We start from the raw sequence: 17,823 nt of genomic DNA on the forward strand, positions 1-17,823 counted from the left end.
AATTATGTTTCATGAGTGATAGGTGAGCCTTTTGTGAAAATTTGCAGTCTGGGTTCCGTGAGTGGATTTTTACTAATAATCATTTGTCTCCCTTACTTGTTTTTAGTGCGTAATCATTCTTTTGAAGGTAAAACCTTGAGCATACTGTTGTTTTGCACTATAAGCAAATGTTAAGAATCGTAATAATGGAAGGACTTGTTCATAAAGGAATGATCACACCAATGTCAAAAAAGCAACTTTTTACAAATCGTGTTTTTTGTTTCCAAAATGTGTAAGACCTGTATATTATGATCAAATAAAACAATGCTTTTACTAAATTATATCAAATGACAGCATGTTTAGAAACTTGGCATGAGCTGTGGTTGGGAGGCTTTCTTTCTGATTATTGATAATTAAAGCTTTAAATTTATTATTCATGCATATTGTAAATGTGTCTATAGAGAGTACATTTTCAGTGAAAAATAGAAGAGGCTCACTTGCGGTATTTTCAGATCTATCCTAATACATGCTTCTAGGTGTAGAATTTTAAGCAGTTTGGTTTGTTAAAAAGTTACCTCTTGTCTTGTACTAACAGATTTCTCTATCAGTGTCTTTTAAGTGGCTAAGAAAAAAAAATAGTTTGGGAGGAAAACCACTCTTGCCGGCTGTAATTCATTAAGTCATTTTTGGCACTATAGATGGATAAGGTATTAGGTGGGAAAATGATGTTTTTGAAAGTTCTTGCAAATTGTCTTCATTCTAGTATTTGGTTATTTTTTAAAATAAAATTTAAAAACCTAGAACCTGGCTTTAAAACATTTTGCATTTCACTTTCTCCTAATACTGAATTTCATGTTATTTCAACTAGGGGCAGTATTTTCTCATGGATTGACTAAAAGTTGTTATTTTTGGCATTTGGGCTTGTGATTATTTCCAAGTGTCTACTTCCCCTGGGCCACTTTTCTTACTATGTAGTAAAATGGGAATTGTAACAACTTGCCACATCTGCACAGGATTGCTGTGCTTTAGGATTTGCAGAGAGCATCCTTGGATGAAAGGTGTGGTTAGAGTCTAGGAACTGTTACTGAATTAAGCTGATGTGAAGTAGGTCATATTTTATAGGAAGTCAACTAGGAGGTTATGAACTAAGTTCTTGGCAAGTCACAGTGGTGATAGTGGGATTTAAAAAAAACCAAATATATATTATAGTTTGGGCAATAAAACAGATACCCCCCCCCCCCATACACTCAGAGGGAGAGGGAGAAGTAAAATAAATTACAGGTGTGTGTGTTGTGTAAGAAACTGAAGGATTGTCAAACTCAAATGTAATAACATTGTAAAATTATGGGATGCTTTTCTTCTAGTGAGGTGGTTTCTGTGTGTGGTAATATTTAAAAAAATAGTAGCACAAAGTGTTTTCACTAGAGTCTAGGCCAATATACCTTATGTTTTGAATGTTTGGTTATTTGTTCTCAAGAATATATTCTAACAACCGGGACCATAATTTTAGGCTTGACCCTTGGCCTAAGAAAGTGTTTTGCATTTGGGAGAGAGAGTCGCTGTTTCTGTCTCTGTGTGTGTGTGTTTGTGTATATATGTATGTATGTATAAAACAAACAAAACCTGTTGCATTTTTGTTCCTGGTAGATGAGATCACGTCCTAACTAGTTCCCCAAGTCAGGTTTCTGGATTTCTTTCACTCACTAACCCTTTACATTTAATCACTGAGAACTAATTTTGTCTTATGAAAAAGTGCTGAATCTGTCTCCTTCATCCTCAGTGCCACAGTTCAGGCTCTCATCATTTCTCACCTGGATTACTATAAACATGGGCAGTATCTTCTTTCTGCTTCTAGACTCAACACCTTTTATCCACCTTCCACACAGTCTTTCTGAAGAGCAAATCTGATCACTTCACTCCTAAGTAACGAAACCTTTCAATGGCTCCCCCTAGCAGCCTTCATTAAGAGAGGCAGCTGAGTGGATAGTTTATGAGCTCACATTTAGGATTTAATCTGAACTAGATTCCAGTTCTGACTCTGCCACTTAAAACCTCTGTAACATTGACAAGTGACCTAACCTCTTCTTGACTCTTCCATCAATTGCAAGATAATTTTAAGCTCAGTAGGATGTTGTGAGGATTAAATGCAAGAAAACATTTAATAGGATGCTTGCCTGGCATGTAGCAAGTACTCAAAAAAATGTTAGCTAGCATGGCATATAGGATTCTCTGTTTCATTTACCTTTCTCTAGTTGAGCTGTTTGCCTTTCGCTCCCTTCATATTTGGTGCTCCAACCATATTTAAGAATTTGGTGTTCCCTGCATGGAATTGGCAGTTTAATGACTCCTTGTGCTTGAAAAGTGCTGGTGTTAGTAGGTTATTAATCAAGATTTGGGTCTGAGTATATTCTAACTGGATCCAGCCCTGGCCAGTTTTGCTCAGTGGTTAGAGCATTGGCCTGCAGACTGGAGGGTCTTGAGTTCGATTCCCCATCAAGGCTACATACCTGGGTTGCAGGTTTGATCACAGTGTGGGAGGCAACCAATCGATGTGTCTTTCTCACATCGATGTTTGTCTCTCTCTCTCTGTCCTTCTTTCCCATCCATTCTCTCTAGAAAATCAATGAAAAAATGTCCTCGGGTGAGTATTAACAAAAAATAAAATAAACTCTAACCTGACCCACCAGGTTGGGTTTAGTGCTCCTCCTGTGTGTTCTTAAAGAACCCAGCATAATTCTCTTAGAAGTGTCATACTGAGTTGTAGTTTTCACATGCAAAGGTTGTTAGTTACTGGGTGGCAGCTATATTTTTCTTCTTAATCAGTTATATGTTCTTAGACTCCAAAGAGTGTCTAGCATATGATAGGGATTCAGTGAAAAGGTTTTTTGAACAGAGGACTCAGAATACTTTGAAACTTTGATACAACATGGTTCATGTAGGCAGAATTTGATATATTGAGGGAGTTTATTGGTTCTATAGGGAATTTAATTGTTGAAGTACTCAAAAGAATGGATATTTTTGGCTATAGGCAGTCTCATAGCCCCTGAGAACATTATAGTAAAACTCTAAGGCAAAAGTTTTGGATTATTAGAAAATACTATTTTGTTGCACAAAACCAATAAGCTTAAATTTCACATTTTAAAATAATTAAATAATTTTTTATTATAGATGTCCCTCCTTTTTTCTCCATTAACACCCTCCTCCCCCCACCCCTCTTCACTGAGCTATTGTCTGTGTCCATTGGTTATGCATTTTGCATATAAGTCTCCCCCCCCCCCCCTTTCCCTCAGGTTAGTCAGTCTGTTCGCTACCTCCATGTCTCTGGGTCTATTTTGTTCATTATATTTCACAAATAAGTGAGATCATGTGATACTTGTCTTTCTCTGATTGGCTTAATTTTGTATTTGTTTTTAATGGTTGACAGTCAAGTGTTTCTTAAAAGGTTTCATTATTTTTAAGTCTTAAGACACTATAGATGACTTTTTGGGGGATCCATGCCATTGAACCAAATAATAAGTTGATCATCTTAAAAGGCTTGGGTCTTAAGGACAGATGACTTACAGATAATTTCTCTAGGCTTCAGGCTCTACTTCTGTAAAATAGGGAATGATAGTTCAGTTGTATTTATCTGCCAGACACATTGAACCATCAAATAAAGTAAACTGTGTGAAATTATAATTGCCAAATAAAACTATGTATAAGTTATTTATAAATAGTAAAGCACTCTATATATTATTGTAATTATAACAATTGGCTTTTCCTAGTAAACTTTCACAGTCAGGGTTCAAAATGCACTTACTATATGCAACCTGTGGTTTGTGGGTCATGTTTTAGGAAGGCAGCAATGTATTTAGTGCTGAGGACCACAGCCCTTGAAATATGTACCTTGGTGTTTTGAGCAGACATACTTGGTAAATTACTGCTTGACCGCGGTGTTGTCGTTGAGTCACCCCCAACTTTTTGGGGTCTACTTCTTACTGCTTTCTTACTTGTTTGGACAGTCATAGTAATGTAGGAATGTTGACTGCCCATTCTCAGAAACCCTGTCCACAGTTCTGGATGCCCTATAGGCCTGGCGCAACATCATGGTGTCTCGTATGCCTCATTAGGCCTGCTTCTGCTCCAGGGAATGAAATGATATCCTAATGGTGTTAAAAGAGTAATGTATTTCCTGAACATACTACTGGGGAAAAACAAGTATCTAAGTCTCTATGGCTTGGTTTCTATAATTGGTACTAGTTACCTATCTATATAAATATCTGTGTAGGTTTGTTATGTTGAGACAATGCATGGTGATAAGCATGACAGCTTATCAGTCAGATTGGTCATATTCATGGAAGTCTTGGGAATAGTTAACACTGTTTTAAGTTTACAAAAATGAGAAGATAGAAACCACTGCTTCTTAGGTATCCTAAGTTGCAAAAGTCTTGTAATGAAAATACTGCACCTGTTGGATGTGAGATGAAATATACTAGAGCCCTGGCCAGTTTGCTCAGCGGTTAGAGCATCGGCCTGTGGTCCAGAGAGACCCAGGTTCGGTTCCCGCTAAGGGCGTGTACCTCGGTTGCAGTTTGTTCCCAGCCCTGGTTGGTCGTGCGGGTGGCCCTTTCACGTTGATGTTTCTCTCCTTCTCTCTCTCTCTCCTTCCCACTCTATCTGAACAAAAAATGGAAAAATGTCCTCGGGTGAGGGAAAAAACAAACAAACTAGGAAGTCAAGTTTACCCTTTTAATTCTCCTCCCATGCTTTTCTATGTTCAATAGTTTTAATTTGGTCTTAGAGTTAATTTTTTGGTGTGCATTATGTATTAATTAGATTATAGAGTTGTAAGTAAGAATAGTTTCTCATAAAAGTTTATATAACTAGGAAAAATGGTTATCACTTTATAAAACCCAGTTTTTAAAATTAGTATGGTAAAGATTGTGTTATATAATTACAGTATTAGCCCTGGCCAGTTTGGCTCAGCGGTTGGAACGTCGGCCTGCGGTGCAGAGAGACCTGGGTTCGGTTCCCGCTAAGAGCATGTGCCTCGGCTGCAGTTTGTCCCCGGCCCTGGTTGGTCATGAGGGTGGCAGCCACTCGATGTGTCCCTTCACATCGATGTTTCTCTCTCTCTCTCTCTTCCCACTCTATCTGAACAAAAAATGAAAAAATGTCCTCGGGTGAGGATAAAAAAAAATATATAAAAAAAGTTACAGTATTAGTTGCCTTATAACTTATAGAACTGATGTTGTGGATTTTAAAAAATTATTATTAGCCCTGGCTGGTTTTGCTTAGTGGTTGGAGTGTCGGCCTGCAGACCAGAGAGTCCCGGGTTCAGTTCCCGCTGGGGGCACGTACCAAAAAAAAAAAAAAATGATTATTATAAACAACTTATTTTGAAACTTATCTTGCTCCAGATAGGACATGATAGTTTTAAGCTGGTTTGCATATTTGTTTCCTTTTTGGAAAACTGCAGACCCACTAAGATCTTGTTTTATTTTACCAGAATATATTCTTTTAAAAGAATGTGTTTTTATCGATTCTTTTAGAGAGAGAGTAAGGAGGAGAGAAACATTGATGTGAGAGAGAAACATCAATTGGTTGCCCCCCCCCCCCCCCCCGGTGACTGGGGATTGAACCCGAAACCTGGGTATTTGCCCTGACGACTGGAAATCGAACCAGGGACCTTTCAGTGCAGGAGATGACACTGAACCAACCGAGCCATACTGGTCAGGGCCCAGCATACATTTTTTAATGGACTTTATTTTTTGGAACTGTTTTAGGTTCATACAAAAGTGAGGAGAAGGTAACAGAGATTTCCCATGTATCCCCTGACCCAACACACAAACAGTCTCCTCCATTAACAACATCCTCCAGCAGAGTTGAACATTTGTTATAATAAACTTACATGGACACATTATTATCTCCCCAAGTCCATAGTTTACATTAGGGTTCACTTTTGGTGTATATTCTTTAGGTTTGGACAAATGTGTAATGTATCTACAAATATATCTGCTGTTCAGAGTAGTTTCCTAAAAATCCTCTGTGCTGCCTATTTATTCCTCTCTCTTCCCTAACCCCTGGCAACTACCTAACTTTTTATTGCCTTCATAGTTCCCAACACTCTTTTTCAAATCATTTAACTTTTGGTTTGAGTGTGAGAAAATTTTTCATGCAAAAAATTATATTTTTCTATACAAAGCTCCTGATCCATATAGCAAATGGAGGAAGCAGAAACATTGAGGTCCCAGACATGAAGGAAGGGTTACAGGAAATGAGGAGTGTAACCATGCTTTAGTGGCTTTCGTTTATAATTCTTTTAATAACATTATATTAAAGAAATAGTTGTTGATACTTAATAGGTATAAGACGCTGGTATGTACTGGTCTTATAAAGATGGCTAAGAAGTGGTCTGGTGAAGCTCATGGTTTAGTGGAAAGTACACAGATAATTATAGTAGGAGAGATTATAAGTGCTGTACCACATATGTAATATTGGTAAGAACACAGAGGTGAGAGTGATTATCTCTTAACTGGAGGATAGTTCATAGAAAATGTGAGAGTTGATAGGGAGTGGTAGGAAATAAAACTGGAAAAGTGGTTGGGGCCTCTTAGAAGACCTTGAGTGCTAAGCTAAGGATTTGAATATCAATCATGCAGATGAGGGGTGGGGTGTTACTGAATGTTTTTGAAGAGATGAGGCTGGATATAAACAGTATAGTAAAATAAATTGGAATTGATGGACACCATAAAAGAAATGTGATCAAGGTGTGATCTTGGTAGGTCCAGAAATGGAAAAACAAAGCAGCTCTTTTTGAGGCAGGGTGGTGCAGGGAACTTTGGAATCAGTACACTGTCTCTAAAATAGATCTGTGACTATGAGCGTGTCACTTAATCTAAGTCTCACCCTGTCTGAAAAATTGGAGAAGGTACTTCATGGTATTGATATGAGGATTAAATGAGATAGGGGAAATAAAATGCTTAGCTCAGTTCTGGAAGTAGTAGGTCCTTCTCCTTCCCCTTTCTGGAGTAGAATGTAAAAGATAAAGATGGATTAGGGAAAAACAACTGAACAATTGAAACCTTAGTGATGAAGTAATTAGAAATGGAAAAGTCTGAGTGAGGTGAATAGGTTTAATATAGAGAACCTACCTAACAGTGTTTTGTTTCTTTTAGTTTTTAAATAAATGCCGAATACTTAGCATGCTTCTTCTACATTTAACCCATTTCTGCAATTTATAAATATGTCTCTGTTGATTATCTGTGTATCTATCTAATCTGTCAGTGAGTTCTGTAAGGACAGGATCATTATTTTACTTATTTTGCATAATTATGGAGCAACTATCATGGGCCAGAATGTTATCTGCTGAGTGACTAGAACTTGTATGGATTTAATAATATATAACACTTGCCACTAGGTGGCATTTAAGTGATAAGGCTTACTACATTCAGCAAAAATTGGCTTTTCTGTGTAGAACCTTCAAAGAAACTGACTTCCTGAATTATGTTCATACTATTTTTATGAAAGATGCTTTAAAAATCGAAACCTTTTTTTTGCTCACATTAAAGTATAGAACCAACATCTTTAATATTGACTATGGATAGTTTAAATGCTATATGTATTTTTTTCTCTTGATAACAAAAGTAACAAAATAGAAAAAGGTAAAAAAGATCTTAATCCTACCAAATTAAACACAACATTTTAATGTATATTTAACCTTTCAAGAAGTTTTTCTTTTTAAAAATGTTTATCCCCAAAAAGTGATATATATTGTTTAAACTCAAAGAGTAAATGTAGAGCTTAAGAGCATAAGGAGTGGTGTGCCTCCTTGATTCTCCTCCAAGATGGTCTTTTTTATTTTTATTTTATTGTTTTTTGTATCCTCACCCGAGGACATTTTTGCATTTATCTTCAGGAGAAAGAGGGGGAAGAGAGAGAGAGAGAAACATCGACTGGCTGCCACCCACATGACCCCAACCGGGGTTGGGGACAAACCGCAACCGAGATACATGCCCTTAACAGGAACTGAACCTGGGACTCTCCTGTTTGCGGGCCGACACTCTAACCACTAAGCCAGACCTGCCAGGGCCGAGATGGTCTTTTTCAGAGTTTGATGTGCAGCATTCTTCCATACTTCTGTAGAATGCATTTCCATGCAAATGTGATTTTAAAAAAATTCTGTGTTCTTCAGTCTGTCCTTCCTTACATAAATTGGATCATATTGTTGTTCAGCTACGTGGGGACAGTATTTCTTGCATAGTTTTGGATGTCAGTAGGTGTGACCCTTTCCCTCCTTGTTCTTAATGGCTGCTTTGAGGAAGTAAACTTTTCTTATTTTTTACATTACTGCCATGAACACATCTGTGTATGTGTGAAGATAACTAAAACCTGGATACTTTTAAGTAAATCACTGTTTTTTCATCTGTTTATTGGCAGTTTGCATTTTTCTGATGAAATACGCCTTTTTCTAATTTTGTGTAGGAACTTTTTATTTTCTAGATAGTACTTTCTATTAATTTTATATGAAATATTTTCTCCTAGTTTTTAATCATTCAATTTTATTGTCTTTGTATTGTACTTATCTTTCTCACCCTAAGATTGTGAAAGCATTTGTCTGTGTGATTTTCTTGAATATGTTGTTTTATAGTTTAGAACATGATTTATCTCTTTAACCCTTCTGGGACATTTTTTTTTTTTTTTAAGTATTATGTGATGTGTAGGCTCTAACCTCAATTTTTCCAAATGTATAACCCAAGTGTACAGCATTTGTTCTTATACACTTAGTGTTTTGGTCTTCCCTTTTGTTGATATAGAGCTGTGATTCTTAGTGAGGTATTTGGACCAGCAGCAGTGAGCTCTTGTTAGAAATGCAAATCATTTTACTCCACCCTAACTTCCTGTATCAGAAGCTCTGGAGGTGGAGTCCAACATTCTGTTTCATCAGCTGATTCTGATGCTTGCTGAAAAGTTTGCAAGTCATGTGAGAACTCCCCTTTAAGGGCAAGTATTTCCCTTTCGGGGCAACCCCTCTACTTTGCACTAAATCCCATCTCTTCTCAGCTACTCTAGGACATTGGACTAGCCAGCTAGCTTTCCCTCTCTGTGGTTTCAGTTTTTACCCTTGTACTGAAGCATTCTTGACAATATACAAACAGGCTGTTATTTCCCCTTTGGACTCCACACTCCCCTCTTTGCCTTATTTCTCTTTTCCTCTTTGCAATAAACTTCTGTGAAGAGTTCTGTCTCCATTTACTCTCACTCCGTTCTCCTAAACCTACTTCAGTCAGGTTTTTGCCTGTATCATTCTAACAAAATTCTCAGGTTTACCAATTCCCTCCACACAGGTAAATGTAGTAGTCAGTTTTATTCAGATGTTATTTGACTTGACTTGATCAGCAGCATTTGAAATCTTGGGTCATCCCCTTGCTAAAACATTTTTTTTTCACTTGTTTTCTCGGATACCACACTCCTGGTTTTCTACTTCACTGGCACCTTTTCTTGGTCTCCTTTCTAGTGCTTTCTCATTTTATCACATTTATCCTGCTTTTTAATCCCATGTTCTGTGCTCCTTCCCTGTTTTATTTTCTAACTTGCACATATCAGCTTTTAACAATATGTTTTATTTGCCTTTTATTTTGTTTTTCCTCCACTAGAACGTAGTACATGGTATTCAGTATTTGTTGAATGAATGAATGAATGAATGAAGTATTCTGAAACATCACTATTTTATTAAAAAATATTTTTCTGCTTTTTAAAAAAAATATTTTAATCCTCACCCAAGGATATGTTTGTTTATTGATTTTAGAGAGAGGGGAAGGGAGAGAGAGAAACATTGATATGAGAGAGAAATATCAAACAATTGCCTCCTGTACTTGCCCTGACCTGAGATTGAACCCAAGATTTAGGTATGTGCCCTGAGTGGGAACTGAACCAGTGTCCTTTTGGTGTACGGGAGGGTACTCCAATCAACTGAGCCACCCCGCCAGGGCAACAATGTCACTTTTTGAAAGATCTATTCTTTTCTCAGTGATTTGAAATCCTACTTTAACTACTATATATTATATTTACAAAGTTTTATGAACCCCCTGGTATTAATACATCCGCATTTAATGTGTTTTAAATATAATTTGTGAAATGAATGTGGCAACCTTGAGGTCTGTTGCATTTAACGTTTGCCACTTCTTGTGAGGAGAAGGTAGTGTTACTGTCTTGAAACTTAACCAAGTTCACCTGCTAGCTGGTGGGAGTGTTAGAATTCAAACTTACGTCTCTGGATTCCAATTCACTTGCCATGAACATCTAGGGATTGTGTAATCTTGTATGTAATATTACTACTAGGCATTCCTGTTCTCCCTCCACCCCTACCCCCAGTTTTGTGGTTGATCCTTAGTCATCCATCAGAACATGATTAGCTGTACCACTACCTAGAGTAGCACCTTCCCTCAGTCCAGAGAGAATGCAGATCTGAGGCAGGAGGGTAAGGTTGAAAAGGAAATCGGTTTATGTGGGATATTTTTAAAACTACTTTATTTTTTAGAACAGTTTTATTTGGGGTTTTGTCTCTGCATTTTATTACACAACTTTGGAAGAAAGGTTGTAGAAAGGACACAGGCTCGGGGTCATGATACAGATTTTGTTCACCATTAACTAATTTCGTGATATCACTGCTTCACCTTTTTTCAGAGTTAAATGATACCTCTTTGATCTAGGAATTAAGTTAAACATGATACTGAATACATCCCACCATATAAATGACAAGTGTTACTATTCATAATGACTCGAGTGTCATGTTTCTAGTATTTCAGAAACTTTCATTCTTTCCATTATACTGGAATACTTTTAATTTTGTTTTATGTAAAAGTGTTATAAAATGCCATTTTAAAGTTTTTGCTTCCAAATTTTGTTCTGACCAACAGCAGCTTGGATGTGGCTTAAAAACTGATGAGCATCTACAGTGATGAGCCTTTTGGAGCAATGAAAGGCTGCTTACAAATGGTAACCACAGTTGCAGTGAATTCTGTATTTGTTATTTGTGAATCCCTAAGGGTGAATATGTTTTGAGGGGGCAGGGTTAGGATAGTACAAACTGAGGAAGTGTTTCTATTCTGGTAATCTTTGGAGCAGTTAATTCTGCTGCTGCTCTTTCTTTTTTTTATGCCTTTGAAGGAATTTGTAATATTTTGCTTTACTGTTTTGATGATTCTTTTGCTAAATGTATTATTTGTATATGTGTAAAGGTAAATTATAATTTTAAGATGTTATAGACATGGTTTCTGTCATCAGATATTTTTGCTCTCAGCAACTACTGTGTGTGTAGCACTTGTGGATGATTCCTTACTTATGTCTACTGTTTAAAGTTATAAATGTTGGGTTGTTTAGAACTAAATATTTTCTATTTAGTATGATTATCTCATACATATAGTTTTAGGCATTGTGCATATACTCATTTTTATTTCAGAAGTATATGGTTTTAATATGTTATTGAGTAGATCCAAATAGTTAACTATAAATTATTGAAAGTATTTTTACTCTGAGATATCAAAAACCACACCTGAAGATGAGCTACAAGAAATGAGGGAGCTCTGGTGTGTCTTATTAAAAAATCTAGAAGAGCCCTACCAGTGTGGCCCAGTGGTGAGTGGCAGCCAATAGATATTGATGTTTCTCTGTCATCAATGTTTCTATCTCTCTCTTCCTTTCCCTTCTTCTCTCTCTAAAATCAATAAAAACATATTTTTGTAAAAATCTAGAAGATAAATTTCTCAAAAAAACTCTAAAAAATGTTTATTCCCCCCCAAAAAAGGGGGTGGTGGTGGCAGGTAAGAAGAGAAGTAGTTAAAACAAATGAAGATCTCTGACCAAAATACCCACCATTGTGTATATGACATTATGGTCAGTATTTCTGAAGGTCTTAGAATATTATATATTTGTAGATCTCTGAACTATTTATGTATTTAAATGATCATGATATATTCACTTTATTCATAAAGGCAGTGCCTGACATACTTCCTGATCATAAATAGTTGAGCATTAAAGATATTTAAAAAGTACAGATTAAATATGCTGTTAAAATTAACTTTTTTGTTGTTGTTCTTAAATTAGTTTCATTCTTTCTAGTGGTTGAAAGAATTTAAACTTACAGTCACATCTGTTCTTTTATTGTGCAGGACATGTTTTCAGGAGGATTTTATGCATATTAAAAATAACAATTTTTGTGAATTTAGTATTATCCAGTCACTTTTAGATATATAAACATTCCCAGTGAGTTACTTCTGATTTATAACCATATTTTAACAGAGCAGATGTAGACTACCAATGGACTAATTAGCCAAAAAATATTAAGTGGTTAGAGAGCCCTTTGTGTAACATTTGACTTTAATTTCTTTGCCAGTTTATATGAATAATTAAAGTTTTGAGACAGTTAAAATTTTGTATCATCTCTTGGGATTTCACAGTTGTCACTGATAGCTATAATCACTAGGGAAATAGAAATATTATTTCCATCAAACAGATGGCTTTTCTAGCACTGATTCCTAACAGTGCCTATTGAGATTAATGTTTATGTTGGATCATTTCCTGATCACGCTAACTTGGTATACTTTTGAAAGATCACACCTGGTCATAGAATATGATATAGATTGTAAATGACAGAGTGAACTTAAGAACTTTAAAAAGTTGGACATGTAACATACAGTTCCTATGCTCCTGGGAAAGGTACTCTGTTCTTGTGAGAGGAATCACCTAGTAGTGGATACTAATGCCTCAGCTGTCCTGTCAAGGATTTCCACTTTTTTGACTTTTCATGAGCTCTGACCTCAGTGTGCTGTTTTCATTTCTGCTTTGGTCTGATGACCAGTTCATCCAGTGCTTTGAGGCATTGGCAGCTGTTTGTTAGGTTTAAGGATAGGTTTCTGTTGTGTATGAGGAAGATTTACAGAGAATACAATGTGGAGGGGCTCCAGTGACAAAATCACATCTGTTTTTCAGCTCTAATGTGGAGATTTTACTTGTGATTAATACAATTATCTGTCCCTTTTCAAATATCTTCTCCTTTTCCTGTTGAAGATATAAAAACATGCCAACACACATTGGGGATACATGTGTATACTTCTGCTCCTGAAATTCAGAAACACAGTCAACTATTAAGATTCTAAAAACTTTGCATTTGTAAGCTGTATTTATTCTATAGCAAGGAATGTTGTTTTTTTTTTATCCTCACCCAAGGACATTTTTCCATTTTTTGTTCAGGTAGAGTGGGAGGGAGAGAGAGGAACAGAGAGAGAGGGAGAAACATCGATGTGAAAGGAACAGCAAGGAATGTTTTTTGAAGTCAATTTTTAATGACATTGGAAAGCAATTCAGTGATAATTTGGAGATACGTTGTGTTTTGGAAAGGTAACATGGGGCTTTATGTCTTTAATACTGTAACTGTTTGGGGCCAGTTTTAAGAGTGAATAGAGTTGTGGTGGATATATCTTGAATTAGAACTATTAAAAATTACCAAGCAAAAAAATTCTGGTGCTTCACACATGTTGGGGTGCAGGTGATGATGCCATGTGTGGAGATGAGTTGGCACTGAGATACATGGCACAGTAGAGGAGTCTTGAGTTACTGTTGGCAAGAGTTTTTTGTTTTGAGGATGTTGAGTTTGAGGCCCTTGTAAGAGGGCTAGATGAAGTTATCCAGTGGCCAGTTATGTATATATATTATGTCTTTGATTTCTGGAGTTCAGAAAGGTCAAGTTTGGCAATGTGTATTTGAAGACTTATTAGATGGTAATTAAAACCTTTGGGAGTGGGCAAAATATCCTGGGGAGAGTTGGAGTTAAGCAGAGACAAGCCACTGGTGAGTACCAACATTTAAGGAATGGGTAGAGGTGTAGAAACAGTAAAAGAAAAGTAGTAGTAACAAAAGAGGTGGGACAAAAACCTAGACAGTGTAGTGTTACAAAAATGAAGAGTTGAAGAGTACTTTGTAGAAGGAGGGAAAGTACTCAATTGTGTCAGATGCTGGGAAGAGGACAAATGAGATAAATCCAAAAGCTCATCAGATTGGGACTTCAAAGTCCTTGGCAAGAACAATTTCAGTGAACTGGTGGGAACTGTAATGTGGTTTGTCATGGGTTGAGGAAGTAGAGACAACTCTTTCAAGAGTAACTACTCTGGCCCTGGCCAGTTTGGCTTAGTGGTTAGAGCGTTGGCCTACAGACCCAAGAGTCGCTGGTTCTATTCTGGTCAAGTGCACATAACTCGGTTGCTTCGGTTTGGTCCCTGGCACTGGTTGGGGTTGTGCTGGAGCCAGCCAGTCAATGTGTCTTTCTAATATTGATGTTTCTCTCTCTCCCCCTCTCCCTCTCTCCCTCTGTGTCTGAAAATAAAAATGGAAAAATATTCTCTGGTGAGGATTAAAAAAAAAAAGTAACTGCTCTGAACTTGGTGGGAGTGAAGTCATAGGTGCTTCGATACTGCTTTTTAAGGTGGAATAGTCTTGTTTATTTGCTGATTGGAAAGGAAAGGACAAATAAAGAGGTAAGGGATTGAAACTGCTATTGTTGCCTTTTCCATAACATTGTATAGCTTCTTATGTATTAAGAAGCCTTCAAGAAAGGGGCTTAGTTGGGGAGGAGGGGTACATGGTCATTAATGCTGTGACAATGAGGACATTCATGAATTTGATTTAATTTTTCAGAGTCTTTTTACAATGACAATTTTATTTATTTTTTTTTAGAAATAGGGCCTTTATTTATTTATTTATTTGCATTTATCTTCAGATAGAGCGGGAGGGAGAGAGGGAGGAAGAGAGAGAGAAACATTGACGTGAAAGAGACACATCGAGTGGTTGCCATCTACATGACCCCAACTGGGGCCAGGGACAAACTGCAACCCAGGTACTTGCCCCTTAGTGGGGCCTGAACCTGGGACTCTCTGGTCCGCGGGCCTACGCTCTAACTGCTGAGCCAAACTGGCCAGGGTGACCATTTTATTTTAATGAGGGAAATATCCGGTATTGTTTTATTCTGGAAAGGTGATATTTATGCTCTGATCTTTAAAAAATTTTGCTTGGTGTTTCTAGTGATTAACAGGTGGTGGGTTTAGTTAATTCCTGTGAAGCCAAAGAAGGTTGCCTTTGTTTGGGGTCTTGACCCATATACTGCCATAGCTATGGAGCACATGCAGCAGTGTTTTTTGTGTTTGTACCACATCATAGTCTCCTGACTTGTGATTGCTCACCCCCATCAGTAGTAAGTTAACATGTACCCTAGTATATATGATTATGTATTAATAAAATATAATGAAGTGTTGTACTTTACTAGTACATATACTGGAATGTGTACAGAAATTTTAAATAGTAAAAAAATTGTGATAAAATGTAAAGTTTTGAAGATACTTTTAAACCCTTTTTATCTTCGTAAGTATTTTTTTTTTTTTTTTTTAGTGAGAGCAGTGTATTTTATTTTATTTATTTATCCTCACCCGAGGACATTTTTCCATATTTTGTTCAGATAGAGTGGGGGGGGGGGAGAGAGAGAGAGAGAGAGAGAAACATCGACGTGAAAGGGACACATCGAGTGGTTGCCACCCACACGACCAACCAGGGCCGGAGACAAACTGCAAGGTACGTGCCCTTAGTGGGAACCGAATCCGGGTCTCTCTGGACCGCAGGCCAACGCTTTAACCGCTGAGCCAAACCGGCCAGGGCGAGAGCAGTGTATTTTAAATATCACTTTGTTATTTTTAAAATTGTGATAAAATATACATGATACACGTCATTATTTTTTTAAATCTTGGTTAAGACTTTATGATGGAGTCATTCAAAGGGCTAGTTCCAAGTTCATTTTATTTCTATACAAATCAAGTGATTTTCATAGCTGAAAAGTCATTGTTTAAATGACAGGCTTAAGTGTTTTTAATTTTACAAAAGTAACTGCTAGGTAACATACTCCAGGAAGTTGCTTGTCTTCACAGGAAAATCATCATAGAGAGTGTCAGGAAGAAATGAAGTGTTTATGGAAGTTCTCATTGACGTGACGACATTTGGGCAAAGGATCTTAAGGATAAGATGAGAATGTGAGGCATGTATGTGGGGGAAGAATATTCCAGCAGGAAGGAACAGCAAATGTGAAGTCCCTGAGGCAGTGTGCCCAGATTAGATATGGTGTATGGAGTAAAGATCGGAGTCAAAGATGACTCCATGGGTTTTGGCTTGAACAGTGGTAATTGCAGGGTTGCCCTTATTTGGTAAGGGAAACTGGATTGGGATGTGAGATCATGGGATGAGGATGTATGCAAAGGAATAATTTGCTTGGATTGCTTTTGGATTTTGTATGGTGAAATTAAAAAATGTCAGGCAGGCCAACTCTTGGTAAGAATCATGATTTTGAATAACTGTTTTACTCTAAATTGATGATATTTAGGGGAGAAGAACTAATTTATTTGCCCAAGCCAAATGTAATTATAAAGGAAAGGAGCTTTTCCTGTAGTAAACAAAAGTATTTTTATATACTTTTTGCTTTATTCTATTAAAATTGCATAACTTTTCTCCCAACCCTGTTGATTTTTTTTTCAAATATGTTTTTATTGATTTTATATAGAGAGAGAGGAAGGGGGATAGAGAGAAACATTGATCTGAAAGAGAGACATCAGTGGGCTGCCTCCTGCACACCCTGCACTGAGAGCGCTGGGAACCAAGCCAGTAACCAGAGCATGTGCCCGGACTGGGAATCGAACTGGACCGCTCAGTCCATGGGTCGACACCCAGTCCACTGAGCCGTACAGGCTGGGAATCAACCCTGTTGATTTAAACAAGAAATGTGATAATACTCTATAGATTAGTATGTAATCCCTGACATATGACTAATGTAAGTACTAAGATCAGTTAGATAGAAACAGAAATTGGGAGTCACAAAGGTCCAATATTACGACTAATGGGAAAAAGATACGTTTTTTTACTACCATGATACTATGACTTATAAGAAGTAGTATATATTTGAAAAGATATTTCTCTCATACATTTTTGGTCTTCTGTCCATAGTTCCTGGCTCCCTGCTGCTAAACCCCTTGGAATTTTGTAAGTCATCACAGCAGTAAAGGTGTCTTTTGTTAAGTTAATTAGGTGACTTTTGGAAAGCACCTAAAGTTGGGGACTGGTTGCCTGTGGGGCCAGCAGCCCTATGCTTAGAGGTTTGGAACTTTCCGTCCTACCTCCCCTCCAGGGAGTGGAAGGGGGCTGTATGTTGAATCAGTGGCCAGTGACCAATGATTTAATCAGTGATTATGAAGCCTCCATAGAAACCCTAATGACAGAATTCAGAGAGCTTCTAGGTTGGCAAACACATGGAATAGATCGGGGGTGGGGGGTGGGGGGTGCCTGGAGAGAGCATGGAAGTGCTTTTCTCTTTGGCTGCTCCTGAGTTATGTCCTATTATTATAAACCAGTAATTTAATAAGTAAAATGTTTCCCTGAGTTCTGTGAGCTGCTCTACCAAATTGATTGGACCCAAGGAGGGAGTCATGGGAACCTCCAGTCTATAGCTCATTTGTCAAAAGCTCCTGGGCTTGCAGCAGACAACGGAAGGGGAAGAGCAGTCTTCTGGGGCTGAACCCTTATCAGTAGGATCTATCTCTGGATAGATTGTGACAGAATTGGATTGAATTGTAGGATACCTTACCAGTGTCCAGAGAATTGCTTGTAGGAGTGGGAAACTTGCTTCTCACATGGAAATTGGTACCAGAACTCATTTAACCACGTACTTAGGTCTCCAGGCATCACTTGAAAGAATTCTTCCAAGAAAGCTTTATGTTATGAACAGGTAATTCAGGGCAACTGTATCTATTAAAACATCAGCTCATATGGCCTGTTTTC

General features: G+C 37.4%; 1 protein-coding gene across 18 annotated transcripts in view; it reads left to right on the forward strand.

The window, feature by feature from the left end:
- RBPJ (recombination signal binding protein for immunoglobulin kappa J region) overlaps nt 1-17,823 on the forward strand; it is a 202,385-nt gene that overhangs the window by 115,782 nt on the left and 68,780 nt on the right. For 2 of the 18 annotated variants that reach the window (XM_036279732.1, XM_036279683.1), the window contains exons 1-4: nt 10,186-10,956; nt 14,364-14,489; nt 15,927-16,028; nt 16,993-17,028. The exons of 5 other annotated variants lie outside the window; for them this stretch is intronic. The gene's annotated coding sequence lies outside the window, so the exon portion shown is untranslated. Of the gene's footprint in view, nt 1-10,185; nt 10,957-14,363; nt 14,490-15,033; nt 15,203-15,910; nt 16,038-16,992; nt 17,029-17,823 lie in introns of those variants that run through there. 11 more of the 18 variants (XM_036279697.1, XM_036279692.1, XM_036279695.1 and 8 more) reach the window with 11 other exon arrangements.

This window comes from Molossus molossus, unplaced genomic scaffold (genome assembly GCF_014108415.1).
Source record: "Molossus molossus isolate mMolMol1 unplaced genomic scaffold, mMolMol1.p scaffold_m16_p_1, whole genome shotgun sequence".
NCBI lineage: Eukaryota > Metazoa > Chordata > Mammalia > Chiroptera > Molossidae > Molossus > Molossus molossus.